Raw genomic sequence first — 20651 nt, 5'->3', positions numbered from 1 at the left:
AGAACACTTTGCTGTATTACAGTACCCTTATAAATTTGTGCTAAATACATCCTTTCTGGACTCTGAATATGTAGGTTAGTCTGGTTTGCCAATATTTTATTGTAGTAAAGAAAGTGAGAGTACAGAAATGACACATGCGCTGCTGTATTGAATTTCCTAAGCTAAACATGCATCTATAAACCACATCAGAGAAAACAGAAAATAACTTGCCTGTCAAAAGTCCCCTCTATTAGCTGCTGTATCCCAAAGGAAACAGCTATGCAGATTTTTAGCATCATATATTAGTACTGTCTGTTTATATACATATATAATCTAAATGGAACCATATGGTATGTATTAATTTATATTTAGCTTTATTTTTCTCAGCTTTATATGATTTACTGATGCTGTTGTATACAGCATTGGTTTGCGTTTTTTACATTGGTCTATAATATTGCATTGTATTTATTTTCATATTATCATAAATTTCCATTGCACATCTGTACCATAATTTAGTTATTATTCTACATTTCATGGATATGTGAGCTATGTGCAGTTTTGGTTATTAATGATGCTGTATGATTTTATATTTTAATAGATAATTTTGGTTGCAAGCACATTAATTTCTCTTGGGTATAAAAGAATTGAATTGTGTTACAGGTTACTTCAGTGTTTAGTTAGTGCTGCCACACACATCTCTCATGTGGCTTTATTCATTCTCCTTTTTCCCTACACGAAAAACTGTTTCTCTCATTTCCATTTTTGGCAGTTAAGTGTCAGAGATTGTAGAATTCTGTTTCATGTTCAGAAATACAAAGTTTTGAAATATTGTTTAATAGCTGAGTATGAGTATATTGGCTGGTTTTGTGTGTCAACTTGACACAAGCTGGAGTTATCACAGAGAAAGGAGCCTCAGTTGTGGAAATGCCTCCATGAGACCCAGCTGTAAGGCATTTTCTCAATTAGTGATCAAGGGGGAGGGCCCAGCCCATTGTGGGTGGTGCCGTCCCTGGACTGGTGGTCCTGGGTTCTATAAGAGAGCAAGCTGAGCAAGCCAGAGGAAGCAAGCCAGTAAGTAACATCCCTCCATGGCCTCTGCATCAGCTCCTGCTTCCTGACCTGCTTGAGTTCCTGTCCTGACTTCCTTTGGTGATGAACAGCAATGTGGAAGTGTAAGCTGAATAAACCCTTTCCTCCCCAGCTTGCTTCTTGGTCATGATGTTTCATCACAGCATTAGAGAACCTAACTAAGATAGTGAAATAAGATGTCTTCTAATGAAAGTGGAATCCAACATAATAAATACATCTGAACTTCAGGTCACTCAGTCTTGGCACTAACATTTGCCAAATGAATACTGTTCAGGATAGTTCTTAGTGTACACTTTTTGTAGCCTTATTCAAGATATTAAGAATTGGGTTATCGAGGTCCCATAGTTCTATTCAGAAGAATATGGAACCAAATAATGGAGCTTAGTAAAACTTCAAAACAGGAGCAGTCATTAGAATAAATCCAAATAATAGAGCCTCACATAAAACACATGAATTTAAGAATAATGTTGCAGCTTGATTGTCATCAGTGAAAATGCTGGATCAAGGACCTATATAGAATGCACTATATATTTCAAATTTCATATATATGTATGAGAAATGACAACACTGGACTAAAATGTCATGATAGATGTTTTTAGTTTTAGAATTAGCCTGAGGCTTGCAAAAATCCATGGGACATTTATTAAGAGAAATGTCTTTTGGTAAGAGCAGCGAGTTTATAATTATAATTCGTCTCATTCCCATTTCTCTTCTCCAGCTGCTTTCAGTGAAAGCAGAAATCTGGCAACCACTAGCAAGGGAAGAATAGGCTTGTCAGTTCTCTAAAGTCCCATTTCCAGAAAATTGTCATTATTTAACTTTTGTGGCAGCCCTTTGGAATGCCTCATGTGCAAATGTGTCTTTTATTGGTCTGACTGAGATCTTCTTCGTGTTTAATACTCTATACCCAGGGAAATTTGTCAGGAAAACCGGAGAAAGATTTATCACGGACACCCAAGGTAATATATTCAGTATTCAATTAAAGAATACTTTAACAAAAATACTTAACGAGACAATTTGGGCAAAGTGATGTCTACAGGAATACTGATGAGCATGCAATACACACAATCCATTTACACAACAAAAGATGAGGTAGGGAATTGGGACTTCTAAGAATAAAGTATTTCTAAATTAGTGAATTTATTAAAAAATAAAAGAAACAAAGGAATTAAGTTGGTATGTTGCAAGGTATTTGAGAGAAATGAAGTCAGTAATAGAAGAACAAAAAGACAGAGTGTTAGAAATTACATGATCCCCTCTGAAAAGGGTTTTGACAAAAATCAACATCCCTCATGAAGAGACTAAGGCTAGAAGGAATATAACTTAACACAACAAAGGCTATATATGACAGACTTTCCTATATACTAATAACAGACATGCTGAGAAAGATATCAGAAAAAAATCATCCTACTTATAATTGCCTAAAGCAAGTGTATATAGCAAAAAAAAAAATTAGCCCTTGATCAGAAATGAAAGACCTCTACAGTGGAACATTTAAAACCTTAAAGAAATTAAAGAAGACACTAGAACAATGGTTCTCAACCTTCGTAATGCTGTTCCTTATGTTGTGGTGAACTGCCTCCCCCCCCAATAAAATTATTTTGTTGCTACTTCATAACTGTAATTTTGCTGCTGTTATGAATTGTAATGTAAATGCCTGATATGCAGGAATATCTAATATGTGGCCCCCAAAGGGTTGTGACCCACAGGTTGAGAACTGCTGCACTAGAAGATGAAAAATATATTAGAATTATTAATACTGTGAAAATGGCATTGCTGCCAATGGTCATCTATAAGTTCAAAGCATTCCCTGTCATAATTCCAATAGTAGTCTACATAGAAATAAGTGAAACAGTCTCAAAATTCACATGGAAGATAAAGGGATCCATAATAAGAAGTTACAATGCTTGGAATATTGTGATGATACCTTATTTCAAGTTGTATTATAAAAATGAGAAAATAAAACTGGCATGGTACTAGCACAAAAACAGGCATTGTCAATCAGTCTTAATAAGCCCATCACTTATGGTTTCCTCACATCTCCTTGACAATTTTGAAGTATATATAACTATGATCTGCTGGTATTTATGCAGTGAAATGTATTCCTAATACTTTAATAATTTTATTTAATTAAATATAGGTATATAATTCCCCCTACTGTCTATATTTATATGTCTATAAATGAATAAGTATATGAATGCCACCTGCTGAGTATGGTTACTGTTTTGTCTGTGCTTGTATGTGTGTGTGTGTGTGCGTGTGTGTGTGTGTGTGTGTGTGTGTGTGTGTATACAATTTCAGTGCTGAGTACTTGGTGTTGGATAATCATTTGAGGTGCTTAACCCTGGGGAAGACTAATGCTCCCTCTCTTAGTAGTCTTTAATTGCCTGTACCTCTTCATCTGGGAATGGAGGCAATTTCCACCCCTCCACATTGCAATTTCCCTCATCCACATTTGCATGCCAATTGATGCTCTTACTTAAGCAAGCATATTGTTGAGATTCCATGGATATAGATTCCCTGGCATGTCTAGAAGACACAATCTTGCAACACATCCTAGTCCTCTGACTCTTACCTTCCTTCTGCCCCTTCCTCAGAAGTGTTAGCGGAGTGGAGGAGTTGTGTTGTTGTAGATAACCTGTGTTGATGATGTTGTAGTAAGTGGAGCTGGGCACTGCACACTCACTTGTTCTCGGCAACTGGACTAGTTATGGTTTTCTGTGGTCTCCACCTGCTACAAACATGAGCTTCTTTTCTGAGGGCTGAGAGCTGTAGGTTTTAAGGACAAGTATTTAGAATGTAGTTACAGATTATACAGCTTTTAGGAAAGTGACATAAGTAGGCTCTCCTCTGAGATCCATGCCCTCAATCGCCCTGAGTTGTTGGCTAGTTTTCCAGTTGTACATATGACTTTCCCTCCTGTGGACTGGGCCTTACCTGCTCATGTGGAGATGGAGAAACTGCAATTTTCCTTATCCACATTGGTATGTCAATTGATGTTCTTATGTAAGCAGGCATATTGTTGAGATATGCTTCAGAACTGTTGGAAACTGCCAAGATACAAGTGCCACTCTTGCACTCCTTCAGGACATCTTGCCATATGGATCATTGTTGTGGCTCATAGCTCGTATTGATTGTTTTTCCTCCCTTGGCATCTCACATGGCTTATCCTTAGGGAGGATGTTATTGGGTCCACCTGGATTGCTTCATGTCATGTGTCCAAAGTGTGTGGTTTCTTCAGCAATATGGATGCGCTTTCAACTCCTGGAAGACAAGCGATGGCAGTAGAAATAGTCTATATTGTTTTAGGAGTCCCTTTAACTCCTTGCTTGGCAACTGGGATTTTGTTAGTCTATAGCTCTTGAGGAGAATATTGCCTCTTGAAATGGTGCAACTACATTAAACTAACTCTCTCTTTCTAACTCTGTCTCGGTCTGTCTGTCTGTCTTTCGCCATATAATCATATTCATTATATGTAATTACAGGTGAATTTAATATGACCTATTAAGACGGTTTCAAACATCAGTAGTGTTATTTAGTCTTACTCTTCCTAGCTCTCCTTCCACCCCGTCCCCAGCTACAATTTCCCCTTGTGTTTCCTCACGTCGTCCAGCAGGTCCCTTATATTCTGCTATCCCCTTCCCTAGCCTGCTCCTACAGTCTCTTTTTACTTTCCTGTTTTATTTGGTTACCCTAGGTTATAGATACCGTCAACTGAGGATTTAGAACTAGGAACCACAGATGAGAGAAAATGTGGTGTTTGTCTTTCTCATTCTGAGTTAACCTCATTCAGTATAATGTTTTCTAGTTCTGTAGATTGAACTGAAATTTTCATGATGTCATTTTTCTTCATAGCTGAATAGCACTCTGTTATCTGTTCATCTGTTGAAGGACATTAGGTTGTTTTCATTTCCTGGCTATTGTGAATAGAGCAGCAGTGAACATTGCTGAGGAAGTGTCTGTGGAGAAAGGTGTTGAGTCCTTTGGCCCCATGCTGTGGAGTGGTAACTTGGCCAGGTAGTACATACATTTCTAACTTTCTGAGGATTCTTTTTTTTTTTTTTGGTTCTTTTTTTCGGAGCTGGGGACCGAACCCAGGGCCTTGCGTTTCCTAGGTAAGCGCTCTACCACTGAGCTAAATCCCCAGCCCCCTGACTATTCTTCATACTGATTTCCAGAGTGGCTGTATCAGTTTGCATTTCCCAAAACAAAGAATTAGGGTTCCTTTTTCTCCACACCCTTGCCTGCATTTATTTTCAGTTATTTTGTTAGTTTGAGCCATTCTAACTTGGGTAAGCTAAAATCGCAAAGGTATTTCTGTGTTCATTCCCCTAATTTCTAAGGATGACAAAAACGTCTTGTGACTTTATTTTACTTTTTTTTAGTCATTTTATTTTATTGAATTCTCCATTTTGGTCTAATGCTGTGGTGGTTTGGATATGCTTGGCCTAGGGAGTAGGACTATTTGGACGGGTGGCCTGGTTGGAGTAGGTGTGGGCTTGTTGGAAGAGGTGTGTCACTGTGAATATGGGCTTTAAGATGAGCCTAGCTGCCTAAATGCTGCCATGCTCCCACCTTGATGATAATGGAGTGAACCTCTGAATCTGTAAGCCAGCCCTAATTAAATTCTGTCCTTATAAGAGTAGCCTTGGTCATAATGTCTGTTCATAGCAGTGAAACCCTAAGAGAGAAACTCAATTTTTTTAAAAATATTTATTTATTATTTTTTTTATTATTTATTAATATTTATTTATTTTATGTATGTGAGTACACTGTAGCTGTCTTCAGACACACCAGAAGAGGGCATTGGATCACTTACAGATGGTTGCGAGCCACCATGTGGTTGCTGGGAATTGAACTCAGGACCTCTAGAAGAGCAGTCAGTGCTCTTAACCACTGAGCCATCTCTCCAGTCCCGAGAAACTCAATTTTTAATTTTGATTTTTTCTTTTATTCTTACCTTTTTGAGTTATTTGTATTTTCTTGTTATTAATCTTTTCTCTTATGTATACAAACACACACACACACACACACACACACACACACACACACACACACACACACACAATCACGGTGGTAGATTTAAAAGTAATGACAATGGAGAGCCATCCCTTAACTGATGACTATGCAAAAACCGAGATAGGCTATTCTAAGAAAGAAGAACTGACAAGAAGACCTTGAAGTAAAAATGAAAGAGGATATGTGACAGAGACTCAGCAGACCCAAGTAACTAGAACATGGTGAAGGAAGGAACGTATTAAAGGTAGGAGGAATTAATTTTGAGGACATGGTAGGTAGACAGTATTAGACTTTTAAAGCAAAACTCACCATTAGTCTCACTTCAGTAATGACCAAGGGGATAACATAAAGTGTTGACATTCGTTTTATCTTTTCTTCTTTCCATATGTATATCTGATGTGTGTATTTGTGTACACAGGTACATGGAGAGGTCAGATATTGATGCCAGGAATCTTCCTTTATTCTTTTTTCACTTTAGTCTTTGAGGACCTCAAAAACTCCTAGAGTTTGATGCTGAGTCTTATTGGGCTAGCCATTTTGATTCCCAGCACTTGAATGGCATCACTGAACTGTCTGTAACTCCAGTTCCAGGAAATCTGGTGCCCTCTTCTTAACTCTGTGTGCACCAGGCCACCAGGCACTTGGAAACATGCACACATACAGGCAAAACATGCATAAAAACAAGTAAATCTTTTTGGAGGGAAATGGAGGAGCAGTGGATTTAGGGAAGAGGGGAGGTGGATGGTGGGCAGAGTGGAGGGAGGGGAAACTGATCGGGATATATTGTATGAGAGGAAAGCAAAAGTAAACAAAAAGTTTGTTTAAATGAAAATTTGTATGAATATGTATTTTTGTATGTACATGTTTTTATATGTGTGTATATGTAGGTCATAAAACAAGAACAAGGATCATGTGAGGGAGGAAAAGGTTAAAAAATAGGATACTGTTATGCATGTAATAGGAGAGCAGAAGGTGGAAACTGACCAAAGCAAGTAGATCAACTACAGGATGGGAGTGAGGAGTGCAGTGGGGACAGGAGGGAAAGAGAATGAATGAGAACAAAATGCAATATCACATGCACTTGTGGATGAAGATCACATGATAAATTCCAACACTAACCTAAAAACATCTAGCTCTGTAGTCTTAATCTGTGCATTTAACAAGATGATGCTGTTAATTATTAAAAGTTGCAAGGGACTGCTGAGATATTTATAAAGGTAAACTTATAAGAATCACATCAGACTACTCAACAGAAAGCCTAAGGACCAAGAAAGCATGGGGTGTATTTCGAGCCTGAGTTCATATTATTTTTTTTTCCGAAGCTGGGGACTGAACCCAGGGCCTTGCGCTTGCTAGGCAAGCGCTCTACCACTGAGCTAAATCCCCAACTCCCTGAGTTCATATTATTACTAATTATTATTATTGTGTCCAGCAGATAGGATCCTTTAAAATGAATAGAGAACAAAGACTCTCCACCATAAGCAGAAACGAGAACATTTTTTATTGGATATTTTATTTACTTACATTTCAAATGTTTCCTGGTTTCCCCTAGGGAAACCTCCTATCACATCCCCTCCCCCCTGCTTCTATGAAGGTATTTCCCTCACCCATCTACTCACTCCCTCCCACCTTCCTGCCTTGGCAGTCCCCTACACTGGGGCACTGAGCCTTCACAGGACCAAGGGCCTCTCCTCCTATTGATGCCAGACAAAGCCATGGCTGGAGCTATAAGTCCCCCCATGTGTACTCTTTGGTTGGTGGTTTAGTCTCTGGGAGCTCTGGGGGTGTCTGATTAATTGATATTGTTGTTCTTCTTATGGGGTTGCAAATCCCTCAAGCTCCTTGAGTCCTTTCTCTAACTACTCTATTGGGGACCCCATTCTCAGTCAGATGGTTAGCTGCAAGCTTCCTCATCTGTATCAGTAAGGCTGTGGCAGAGCCTCTCAAGAGATGCTCATATCAGGCTCCTGTCAGCAAACACTTCTTGCATCCACAATAGTATCTGAGTTTGATGACTCTATGTGGGATGGATCTCTAGTGTGGCCTTTTCTTCAGTCTTTATTCCACACTTTGTCTCCGTATTTCCTCCTGTGAGTATTTTGTTACCCTTACTAAGAAGGACTGAAACATCCACACTTTGGTCTTCCTTCTTCTTGAGATTCCCGTGGTCTGTGGATTAATTGGAGTAATTGGAGCATTTGGGCTAATATCCATTTATCAATGAGTGCATACCATGTGTGTTTTTCTGTGATTGGGTTACTTCACTCGGGATGATATTTTCCAGTTCCATCCATTTGCCTATGATTTCATGAAGTCATTGTTTTTGACAGCTGAGTAGTACTCCATTGTGCAGATGTACCACATTTCTGTATCCATTCCTCTGTTAAAGGGCATCTGGGTTAACTAGAGCAATTTATGAGCACTAAAGCAGCATTTCAAAAGCTAACTGAAAAAAAAAGTCTTATGGTCAAAACAGGAAGTTAACAACCGAGGAAGTAACAATGCTCAACAAAATCTTTGCAAACTAAATTCAGCAACCCATTAAAATATCATATACCATAATTAACATAGTTTTACTCTAGGGTTGCAAAGATAGTTCAAAATGTGGGTATCTATAGACATAGTCTAGCACATAACCATAGACTATACAAAGCCCATATTATTTTCATAGATGAAGAAAATGAATTTGAGAAAATTCAATATCCCTTCAGAATGAAAGGCCTGAAAAATTTAAGAATAATCATACCTAATATAAGAAGGGCTATCTGCCGAAAACCTGTAGCAGACAACATGATTAACAGGATAAAAACAGACCATTTCTTTCAGAATCCTGACAAAATGTATCCACTCTCACTACTTGTGCTCAGAGTAGTGCTTGGAACCTTAAGCCAGAACAACGAGGCAAGGAAAATGACAGAAAAGGCATACAAGTAGAAAAGGAAGAATCCAAATGAGTGCCCCCCCCCCGGAAATTATATGCTTGTCATTTTAATACCGTAAGGAATACCCATGGAATCTTGTAGACTTGATAATCACATTCAACGAAATAGTAAACTTGATTAGGTTGGTTGTCTCTTGATGTTTAGTTTCTTGAATTTTTTTTTGATCTTCTATGTAACTCTGACCATCACAGAAGTCTGTATGTAGAACTCCCAAAGATTCACATACTCCTGTCTTCTAAGTGCTGGGATTAAAGTTTCTTGAATCCTTTGTATAGTCTAGACACTAATCCTTTGTTGTGTGTAAAGCTGGCAAAACATTTCTCCTATTCTATAGACTGCCTCTTAACTTGAGTGACAATTTCCTTTGCTACTGTACAGAAGCCTTTTAATTTCATGAGGTCCCACTTGTTGATTGTTCGCATTATTTCCTGAGTGATCAGAATCCTATTCAGAAAGTCCTTACCTGCACCTGTCTCTTGAAGTATGCTGTATTTTTTCCTTTGGGAGTTTCAGAGTTTAGGGTCGTATAGAAAGTTCCTCAGTCCCCTGGAATCGCTATTTTGTGGAGGATGAGAGATAATGTCTAATGTCATTCTTCTACGTGCAGATACCCACTCTTCCCAGCACTTCCTGTTGATGATGTATTTCCTCCAATGTGTATGTTTAACATCTTTGTTAAAAAAACTGGTGACAGTAGTTGCCCGGCCTTTTATTTGACTCCCTTATGCTGTTTTATTGCCATGCAGCTGTTTTTGTGACAGTGCAATGCTCTTTTTATTAAAATGAACGTGCAGTATAACTTGAAATCATGGATAGTGGTAGCTCCAATGTTGTTTTATTGTTCAGGATTGTTTTAGCTGTCTGAATTCTTTTGTGCGTCTACATTAATTTTATGACTTTTCCCTTGTTTCTATGAAGAATTTCACTGAATTTTTATTAGAGTTGCATCAAATCTATAGATTGCTTTTGGTAGGATACCCCTTTTCAGAGTTTTGAATTTTGTAGTCCAGGAATGTTTTTGTTTGTTTTGTTTTGGGTGTATTTCCTCAATTTCTTTCTTTAGTCTTTTAAAGTTTTCATTGTAGAGGTCTTTCATTTCCTTAGTTTTACTCTGGGGTATTTTGTTTTGGCTACTGCAAATAGAAGTTTCCCAGATTTTTTCTCAGTATGTTTGTTATTGTTATATAGGAAGGATACTGATTTTATGACAGTTTTTTATCCTGCCACATTGCTAGAAGTGTTTATTAAATCTAAGAGTATTTTATTGGAGTCTTTACTGTCTCTACTACATAAGGTCATGCCATCTGATACCCTTTTCCCCTTTCCTACTTGGAGTTCTTTAATTTACTTCTGCTGCCATTCCTCTCTTAAGACTTAGAGTGCTATAGTAAATAAAGCTACAAAAGTAGAACCATTTTTTTGTTCCTTATTTTAGTGGGAATTATTTCAGTTTTCCTGTTTAGTATAATCTTAACTATGTTTGTTGCTTACATCATTTTGTATGTTAACATATGGTTCTTTTATTCTGGGTTTCTTCAGGACTTTTAACATGAAAGGATGTTGGATGTGGTCATAATCCTTTCCCTGTGCCTATTGAGATGACCATTGTGATTTTGGTTGTTGAGTACCTTTATGTCATTTATAACATTTATTGATCGTGTCCCACCACTTGCTCACCATGTGTGCACAGCTGGCCTCGTGGGCTGGGGCCCACCATGGCTTAGCCTGGAGCATGGTACATGTGTTCACCTCTCTGATAGCTCCTCTCCCTCTTCCTCTCCCTCCCCCGATCCCTCCTGTCCCTCTTGTGGCTTCTCAACAAGAGGAGAATACAGGGTTTTGCCTCTCCAATATCTATTTCACCATTCTTTTATCTCTGGAATGAACACAACTTTATCATGGTAAATGATCTATTTGATACGTTCTCGAATTTGTTTTGCAAGTATTTTGTTGAGAATTTTTGCATGTTTTTCATTTTTTAAAGTTTGGTAATATCCCTTCTCTTTCCATTTTTAGGAATACTTTTAAAAGCATTGATGTTAGTTCTTTAACATCTGAGAAAAGTAAATCTATCTGGGCCTGAACTTTTTTACTTGAGAGATTTTTAAATTAATGTTTATGTCTCACAGCTTGTTATAGAAATGTTTATATTTTCATCTCATCTTGACATAATTTTGGTAGGTCATATGCATTTAGAAAATTATCCATTTGTTTCAGATTTATCAATTTAGTAGAATATACATTTTTGATATAAGACTTAATGATCTTCTGGATTTTAATGGCATCTGTTGTAATGGATCCATTTTTATCTAATTTTTTTTTTCTTTTTTTCGGAGCTGGGGACTGAACCCAGGGCCTTGCGCTTGCTAGGCAAGCGCTCTACCACTGAGCTAAATCCCCAACCCCTTTTATCTAATTATTATCTTTACTCTTTTTTGGTTAGCTAAACGGTTCTCAATCCTGTTTCTTTGTTTGAAAGAATCAACTATTTATTTCCTTGATTCCTTATACCGATTTTCTTTTCTTTTTTCATTTTGTTAATTTCTGCCCTGATGATGGATTTCTTTTCATCTACTGTTTGCAGTTTGTCTATTCTTCTTTTCCCAGAGCCTAAGGAGAACATTATGTTGTTTGAGATCTATTCATTTCTTAATGTAGATACTTAGAGATACAAATGTCCCTATGCTTTCCTTGTATCCCATGCGTTTTAATATGCTGTGTTTTTATTTCCATTTGATTCTAAGAACTTTCATCTTCCTCTTGACTCCTTCTAGGACCAGGCCATAGTGCTATTTCATTGCTCCATGTTTCTGTATGTCCAAGGGTTTCTTTTTTTTTTTTTTTTTTTTGGTTCTTTTTTTCCGGAGCTGGGGACCGAACCCAGGGCCTTGCGCTTCCTAGGTAAGTGCTCTACCACTGAGCTAAATCCCCAGCCCCATGTCCAAGGGTTTCTTTTGCCATTGATTTGTAGTCACATTATGATCAGCTAGAATGCAACAAATTATCTTGATTTTCCTGTTTGTTGCTGATACTAGTTTTATGCCCTTATACACAACCTATTTTGCAGAAAGTTCCACTAACTGCTGAGAAAATACACAAGCATCCTGTGGTGTTTGTATGGAATGTTCTGTAGATGTCTCATAGGTCTGCTTGATATAGGACACCAATTAATTTGCATATTTCTCATTTACTTTTTGTTGGTAAGACATCTCAGTTGGTAAGAGTGGGTTATTGAAGTTACTCACTACTGCTGTGACCTTACATCTAGTAATATTTTTATGAAATTGAGTGCATCTGTGTTCACAGCATATGTTTAGATTGCAATATACTCTTAATGACACTGGTAAGTGATTTTATCTTTTCTCACTAGTTTTTTTTTTTTTTTTGGTTCTTTTTTTCGGAGCTGGGGACCGAACCCAGGGCCTTGCGCTTCCTAGGCAAGCGCTCTACCACTGAGCTAAATCCCCAGCCCCTTTTCTCACTAGTTTTGTTTTGCCAGATATTAGTGGAGCAATGCCTGCTTGTTTGCTAATTCCTTTTTTCCTGGAACACCTTTTCTCATCCTAAGGTAATATTAAGTCTTTTGTAGTGAGGTGCATGTTTGGGGAGGGACAGCAAATAGATATTTCCTTGTTTTTATGTAATCTGCTTTTCTGTGTCTTTTGGCTGAGGAATTGAGACCATTTATATTAAGAATTGTTGTTGAGAACTGTGCTCCAATTCCTGGGGTTTGTTTTGTTGATTCTGTGGTGTCCTTGCCCCTCTTCCTTTCATGCTTGATTGTTCTTCCAGCGTGGTTTATTCTGTCCTGTGGTTTCAGTGGTGGAATTTTTTTCTCTTCTGTTTGAAGAACCCCTTCAGACATCTTTTGTTCAGTTGGGTTAGCAGTTATAAATGCTTTCAGTCACTTTTTATCATACAGAGTTTTTATTTCCCTTCAATTGTGACAGATAGCTCTGCTGGTTTTTGAGTGTAGTAGTCTCGGCTGGCATGTGTCTTTTAAAGTTTCAGTTGAATAATTCACTGTGATCTGAAAATATCTTTATATGTGAATTGTTGTTTCTCTCATTCCTTCCACTATATTTTCTTTGTTCTGTATATTTAGTATTTAATTATACCATGACAAGTGGAGATTCTTTCCTCGTCTTGGTTGTTTGGCACCCTAGATGCTTTCTCTTGTCCTATCTTTGGGACATTTTCAGTTCTGATTATTTTCATTTTGTTGATATTTTTATTTTTCCCTTCACATTTTTATTAATTTTTTGAGAATTTTGTGCATTGTACTTTCATATGTTTATTCCCCTTCATCCCAACTCCTTTCAGATTCATACCCACTTCTCAACCTACCCAACTTTGTATTGTTTTTAAAAACCCTATCAAGTTCATTTTGTCCTGTCCATATATGTATGGCTGTCCACCGAAGTATGATCTACTTTCAGGAGGCTGCATTCTTAAAGAAAATTGGGGTTGGGGATTTAGCTCAGTGGTAGAGCGCTTGCCTAGGAAGCGCAAGGCCCTGGGTTCGGTCCCCAGCTCCGGAAAAAAGAACAAAAAAAAAAAAAAGAAAAGAAAATTGACTCTCCTTCTAGCAACTGTTAACTGACAAAGGATCCTCAGTGAAGTTTGAGACTTCGTGTCCTCCTCCCCTTTTCATGCTTGGATTTTGTCTGGTTTGAGCTTTCATAGCTCTTGTGTATGCTGTTATAACTACCGTGAGTCCATATGTGCAATTGCTTGGCTGTGTCCAAAAACCACTGCTTGTAGTCATCCACCTGTGGCTCTTACATTCTTTTTGCCTCGTTTTCTAGAATGATCTATTGGACTTGGGGGGAGGCCCTATAATAAAGATTCCCCATTTGGTGCTAAGCATTCTCTCATTCTCTATACTATGACTCATTGTGAGTCTCTGTTCCTCAGCATCTGCTGCAAGAAGAGGATTCTTTTATGAATGTTGAAAATGCATCTATCTATGGGAATAATAATGTGAAGTCATTAGGAGTTGCTTTAACACTATGTTCATTTAGCAGAATAATGGTAGTCGTTTCTCCTCCTAGAACATATAACCTGACCACAGGTTCTTGGCCCTGTTAATAGTGCCAAGTAACAGTTTCATTTTTTGGAGTGGGACTTAAACTCAGACAGAAAGTAGTTGGTTACTTCTATAATGATCCAGTGCACCAGTGAACATGCTTTGCCAGGACAGAAATTATGGTTGCTCACAGGATTCCCAACAGGGTAAGATTGACTATTACTTTTCAACTCTGACAACATGTATAGCATTTTCAGTACTAGGAAAGTTAGCCAGTAGAGAAGAATCTTCTATTTGATTTCCAGCTTGACTTTCTGTTCTGATTCAAGTTTGTGGTATCTTTAGCAATCGAGTCTTAACAGTGGCAAGAGCCTGTAATGTTTAAGGGTCAATGGGACCTCACTGTTAATGATTCTAAAAGAAGGAACCCATCCTTGGCACTAGGGATTTTACTTGTTTGCCTGTGGTACCTAGTAGGGACATTGTTACCCCATTGCAGTGTACCTTCATTTTAACTCCTTTTACAGTAGGTTTTCATATGATTTTTTCAGAATATTTTTAGAATTTAACTATCTCTTATTTCTTCCTCTACCCTGCCTTCCTATCAACCACCCTATTTAATATTTTTGTTCTATTATTTTTGGTTGACCACATGTGTTTGTTGCATATATACTTACGATTGTGATATCCTGTTGGTGGAGTTCTCCTTTGCTGAAATGAATGTGGAGAAAGGTGAAGACTTCTTCAGTGCTGATTGGAGTAAAAACTAGTACAGCCACATGGAAATCAATGTGGGGTTCTCCCAAAATCTAGAAATAAATCTACCACATAATCCAGTTATATTACTCTTGGACATATACCCAAAGGACTCTGTAGCTTATTATAGAGATATCTTTTCATCCATGTTCATTGATGCTCAATTCATAATAGTTAAGAATGGAAGCAGCCTAGATTTCTATTAATTGATGAATGAATAAGAATAAAACTGTGGCGTATTTGCACAGTGGAATATTACTCTGCTATTAAGAAAAATACACAGTTGTGAAATTCACAGGTCAGTGATGGAACTAGAAAAAGTAATCGTGAGTGATGTAACCCAGACCCAGAAAGACAAATGGCACATGGTTTCCTTCATTTATGGATATTAGCATTGCTATGTGTGTTTCATTTGGAATACCCATAGGAATCAGAAAATCAGTAAGGAAGTGTGGGGATAGCTTTCAAGGGAAAAGATATAGAACTAGGTGGTATATAAAGTTAAGGGGATATAATGGAATAGAGAGTATTAAATTAGAGTTGGTATGAAAGGGGAAATATAAGACAGAATACAGGGATATAAGTAGAGATATCTAACATTAAAGTCCTTTCAAAAAAGTCATATGGAAAGCTACTACTGTAGAAGCTTCCTAGAGACAAATGCTGCTTTCCCCATATGTAAAATTTAGGGTTAAAATGACATGGAAATAAAAAAGAGGGGTATGAGAGAAAAGAAACAAGGAAAGAGGAAGCATAGATGTCAGGTGCCAAAAGGTATTGAAGGTCATTAAAGTATGTTATATGCTTGCATGCAAATGTTTTAATGAAACCTGTTAACTTGTAGTTAACTCTTCTATTGCTGTGAATAGACACCATGACCAAGGTAGCTTTTAGGAGAAAGCATGTAACTGGGGGCTTGCTTACAGTTTCAGAGGGTTAGTCCATGATCTTTCTGGTAGAGTGTGTGTTGGTATGCAGGCAAGCATGTTGCTAGAGCTGTAGTTCAGAGCTTACATTCTGATCAGCTGGCAGGAGGCAAACAGAGCAAAACTGGGACTGGCCTGGGCTTCTGAAACTTAAAAGCCCATCCCTCAATAACACACCTTCCCTGACCAGGCCACAGCTACTTCAACAAGGCCATACCTCCTAACCCCTCCCAAACATTCCACCAACTTGGAACCAAACGTTCAAGTATATATACATATGGGGGCCATTCTTTCCCATTATTTTTCCAAGAAATGTGTGCTGTGAAAAAAATAGGTTCTATTCCCCGAGAGCTTTTCATTAGTTCTCAAGTCTCAAAATGATTAAACATGTTGAGTATGTATAAGCTTATGTTTACTAGGGGCATCTAGATAACTCAGCAGGAGCACATGGTAGTACACAGCCTGAAGACACTTTGGCAGTCTGAGCCAAAGAATTCGATCACTATGATCCAGGGTGCGTACCTAAGCATACATATGGAGAGACGCCTGACAGAGACAGGCATGAGAATATGCAGCAACTGAGGAATTCTGAGAGGAAGCCTTATTCTTTTGTAGTACTGTACCTGAGTGAAAAAAAATGGTCTGAGAACTGATGAATGAGTAACTATCCTCATATCATCTCAGGGAAGAGTTCATTCAGATAACTTCTTCAATGAACTCACTTTTCTGCACATAATCAAATATACCCAGAGACTTGAAATTTCAAGTTTTATTCAGGTCAGGTGGTTTACGATTGTAATCCTAGCTAAGTGGGAGGGTAAAGCAGGAGGAGGATTGCAACTTGAAGGCTACCTATGGTTACAGAGTGAGGTCCAGGCTATCTCAAGCAACACAGTGAGACCCTGCCTCAAAATAATAGAAGTGTTGGGGATATGGCTCAATGATAAGAGTACTTAACTAGCATGCTCAAAGAACTAGGTTCTGTCTTCAGTATTGTGGGGGTGGTGTGATGGTTTGTATATACTCAGCCCAGGGAGTGGTACTATTAGGTGTGGCCTTGTTGGAATAGGTGTGTCACTGTGGGTGTGGGCTTTAAGACCATTATCCTAGCTGCCTAGGAGTATTCTGCTAGCAGCCTTCAGACGAAGACTAGAACTCTCAGCTCCTCCTGCACCATGCCTGCCTAGATTCTACATGCTTCCTGCCTTGATGATTATGAACTGATCCTTCAGAACCTGTAAGTCAGCCCCAATTAAATGTTGTCCTTCATAAGAGTTGCCTTGGTCATGGTGTCTGCTCACAGTAGTAAAATCCTAACCGAGACAGGTGGGAAAGAGAAATTTAAGAACTGAAAATCTCTGTGCCAGTATAGAAGTTAAGAGCTGGGGACATGGACCTTTGTTAAAATCAGTGGTTAAGAGCATTGCTGTATGAAAAACTCTTTCAGAGGACCTGGGTGTGATTCCCAGCACCTACATGTTGGCTAACAGACAACTGTAACTGTAGTTCCTGGGGATTGGATGTTCTGTTTGGCCTGTGTGGGCTCTGCATGTACATGGCGCATGGACATATATACAGACCAGATACTTATACCCATAAAAAATAAAAATTGAAAGTTTTTATATAGCATGTTTAAAGTTTTATGGTTGGTTTAAATGTCAGCTTGCCACAAATTGCAATCAACTGAGTAGGGAGCCTCATTGCCTTGATTGATGTGGGATGACCCTCCTAGACATTAGGCAGTACCTACTGGTAGGAGTCCAGATAAAAAGGGTAATGTAGAAGGCAGATCATTTCCTCCTGTTGTTTGCTTGGACTTTCCCCTGGCTAGTAAGTTAATTCCCTTGTTGTTGCTGCTGCTGATTCCTTGAGAGATAGGTAAACCAGCAATTCCAAGCGTTTGTTGACCAGGGTCCAGGGTCCCTACAGGAATCTTTTGGGCTTCTGTGCACCTGGCCTTGTGGACTGAATAGAATAGATACATTCAGTGCAGACTGAAAAGGGAAGATACTCCATCAGTGTGATGTGGACTTTTATCCCTCACCTTTAAGGTATAGTGTTATAAAAATCTGTTTATATTTTCTAGTTCCATCTATTTACATGCAAATTTCATAGAGTGTGGCTCTGTGATTGGCATGGAAGGTGAATAAATAAATTTATGGAAAAAATCTGTTTATATTTTGGTGTATAATATGATGTTCTAAAATACTCTTTTTTTAAGATTTATTTATTCTATGTATATGAGTACACTGTCACTTTCTTCAGACACACCAGATGAGGGCATTGGATATCATTGCAGATGGTTGTGAGCCACCATGTGGTTGCTGGGAACTGAACTCGGGACCTCTGGAAGAGCAGTCAGTGCTCTTAACCACTGAGCTGTCTCTCCAGCCCCCATGATGTTCTAATATGTATATCTCTCTATGTAAATATAATTTTTCAAGTTGAGCTAATTGACAATATATAACATAGTTACCATTTAATATGTATATGTATGCTGAAAAACATTTATGATATACTCTTCGGAAATTACATGTAAACAATATATTATTATTAGAAAATATTTATGGTGCCACCATTAGCTTGCCAGAACTTAAGAGAGGCAAAGTTTGGTTAATTATCTGGTTTGTGCCATAGCCCATGGATATTTTGTAAGAATCTTATTTTGTTTGGTATACTTTTTATAGGAAAAGCTACATGGCTAAAATCTTGATTTCTCAGTGAGCCATGTGATTTTGAGATGATAATGATGACTAGAGAAGGCACAAAATCAATCCAGAGGAAATAAGCATTTGGCACTCAAGTCCTAGAAACCCTTCGGCTTTGCTCATGATTTCTCTCAATGCACTTGAGTTAAAGGATTGAACTGGAACTGAATTTATCCTGGGGTAGAATGTTGGTATAGAGTGTGCAAGACTTTAAAATGTTCTGGTTTTAAAATACTTAACAGTTCAGAAGCATAATGTATTAGAATTTTCATCTCTTGCTTTTTTTCCAGATGGAATAACATGCCTTAATACATTTAGTAAATTCCTAGAATCTTTTTTATTTGAGACAGGGTTTGTCTCTGTACCCCTGGCTGTCCTGGAAATCACTGTAGACCAGTCTGGACTGGAACTCAGAGATCCACCCAGAACTCTGTTCCTGAGTGCTGGCCCTTTCTGATTGCCTGTACCCCTTCATATCCTAAAGTTTTGTGTAGGATCCAAAGACATTAATATATAAAAGTTCTCAGATAAATATGGCTCTCACACTCATCAACCAAACTTCTCTTTGCAACAGACAGACCAGAGTTGCTTACAGAAAATTACCACCAGGCAAAGTAAGTAATAAGAGAACAAGTGAGCATAGGGTGCGAAATCCAGCATAGGGTGCTAATATATCTACGGCACACTTCCTGTACCGAAGGCCGGGGAACACTATAGAAGAGAGCTGGGAGAATTAGAGAACCAGGACCTCTGCTGTGAGGGTGTGTATTATAAAATGGACAGGCAAGCTTCACTCATGATACCTCAACAATATGGCCACCTAAACAAGCCCTGTCTTGTGCTTTTGCAGCTAAATACTTTTTTTTTAGGTTTTGGTTTTTGTTTGTTGTTGTTTACTTATTTAAACAGTCCTGGAGGTTGTGTGGTTAAAGAGGCAGGTGCCAGCATCTTAGAAGGACTTACTTCTGGGTTCATGGAAAGCTATGTTTTCTTGCTATTCTGGCATAAGAAAAGTGACAAGAGAGTCCCCCTGTGGTGTTTTCCTGTAAGGGAAGAAATTCTGTTTATGCGGCTTCCGCTTTTGTGGTCTTACCACATCCACTGACATCCCTCTTAATACTATCACTTTGAGATTAGGATTTCAATGTGTGAATTGAAGATAGAAAGATGCAATATTCAGTACATAATAACTTTTGATTTGGTTTTTGTGTTTGAGAGAGGGTTTCTCTGTATAGCCCTGGCTGTCCTGAAACTCACTCTGTAGACCAGGCTGGCCTCGGATTCAGAGACATGCCCATCTCTGCCTCCAGAGTGCTGGGGTTAAGGGTCTGCACAGCCACCACCACTTGGCTACAGTTTTTTAACTAATTGTACGGGTTTAAAGAAGTTACTTCTCCTTTCACAGAATAGTTTACCTACCTGATAGGGCTATTGTGTGTTTAAAAGCTAGTCATATATAAGAAACACTTAATATAGTGCCGGGCACCTACTGCTCTGTGTAAATAGCTATCATTGTTATGATCTACTATTATGTGCCATAGGAAGCCAGCTCCTGAATTCTGTTACTTCATCAGTGGCTTGGAAAGTCAGATACACCTTGAGAACTCTGAAATAGTAAGTAGTATCTTCTTTTTTAAATTTTATTCTTAAAATGCGTTTCTTTTACCTGTTTTCATTAGTTCTCTGAAGTTTTTATACAATGTGTTTCAGTCATATTGACCTCCTCTCCAATTTCTCCCAGATCCCTACCTCCCTTTGCTACCCACCCAATTTTGTGTGTTTGCACCCGTCATGTCTAATTTCTAATATCCATATATTCGTGGATATGTGGTCTCTAACTGAACTGTGGTCAACTTAGCAGGGGCAATATTCTTCAGGAAATCTGCCTCTCCTAATGACCTAATGACCTTCAGTTGCCTCAGTTAGGGGTGGGACTTCCTGTGTCTCTTCCTTCTCCATTTGGGATGGCTTGTGCTTACATGGGGCTTCTATATACTGTCACTGTGAATTCATATATACAGCTGCTCTGTTGCATCTGGAAAATACTATTTCTGAAATATATTAATATATTACCTGCCCTTGTATAAAAACTTCAGAGAACTAATGAAAACAAGTAAAATAACTGTATTTTAAGAATCATTTAAGAATCGGTTATAAAGGTTATAAATGTACATGAGACCTATAGTAACTGAACTGAGCCTAT

General features: G+C 38.2%; 1 protein-coding gene across 11 annotated transcripts in view; it reads left to right on the top strand.

Annotated features, from left to right (window-relative positions):
• The window catches only part of Klf8 (KLF transcription factor 8), a 197150-nt gene that overhangs the window by 63506 nt on the left and 112993 nt on the right, over positions 1-20651 (top strand). For 4 of the 11 annotated variants that reach the window (XM_087599566.1, XM_087599569.1, XM_087599561.1 and 1 more), the window contains exon 3: positions 19990-20062. The exons of the other annotated variants lie outside the window; for them this stretch is intronic. The gene's annotated coding sequence lies outside the window, so the exon portion shown is untranslated. The remainder of the gene's footprint in view (positions 1-19989; positions 20063-20651) is intronic. 11 annotated transcript variants of the gene reach the window in all.

This window comes from Rattus norvegicus, chromosome X (genome assembly GCF_021556685.1).
Source record: "Rattus norvegicus strain SHRSP/BbbUtx chromosome X, alternate assembly SHRSP_T2T, whole genome shotgun sequence".
Classification (NCBI taxonomy): domain Eukaryota; kingdom Metazoa; phylum Chordata; class Mammalia; order Rodentia; family Muridae; genus Rattus; species Rattus norvegicus.
The sequence above is the reverse complement of the archived record's forward strand: the minus strand, read 5'-3'. Positions and strand labels throughout refer to the sequence as shown.